The sequence below is a fragment of the Pyxicephalus adspersus genome, chromosome 2 (genome assembly GCF_032062135.1).
Source record: "Pyxicephalus adspersus chromosome 2, UCB_Pads_2.0, whole genome shotgun sequence".
NCBI classification, from domain to species: domain Eukaryota; kingdom Metazoa; phylum Chordata; class Amphibia; order Anura; family Pyxicephalidae; genus Pyxicephalus; species Pyxicephalus adspersus.
The window spans coordinates 160,518,941-160,519,265 of record NC_092859.1 but is presented as its reverse complement, the minus strand read 5'-3'; the positions used below and the strand labels follow the sequence as shown (position 1 = coordinate 160,519,265).

Below are 325 nucleotides of genomic sequence, written 5' to 3'. Positions count from 1 at the left end.
GGCTGGGGGTAAGAGCTTCCTATACATATCAGTGGCTGGGGGTAAGAGCTTCCTATACATATCGGGATGGGGGTAAGAGCTTCCTATACATATCAGTGGCTGCGGGTAAGAGCTTCCTATACATGTCAGTGGATGGGGGTAAGAGCTTCCTATACATATCAGGGGATGGGGGTAAGAGCTTCCTATACATATCAGGGGATGGGGGTAAGAGCTTCCCATACATATCGGGATGGGGGTATGAGCTTCCTATGTATATCAGGGGCTGGGGGTAACAGCTTCCTATACATATCAGTGGCTGGGGGTAAGAGCTTCCTATACATATCAG

The 325-nt window shown here is 49.2% G+C and overlaps 1 protein-coding gene across 2 annotated transcripts in view; it reads left to right on the top strand.

Annotated features, from left to right (window-relative positions):
• Positions 1-325, top strand: part of LOC140324826 (zinc metalloproteinase-disintegrin-like VLAIP-B) — a 45,694-nt gene that overhangs the window by 36,123 nt on the left and 9,246 nt on the right. The gene's annotated exons all lie outside the window — the stretch shown is intronic.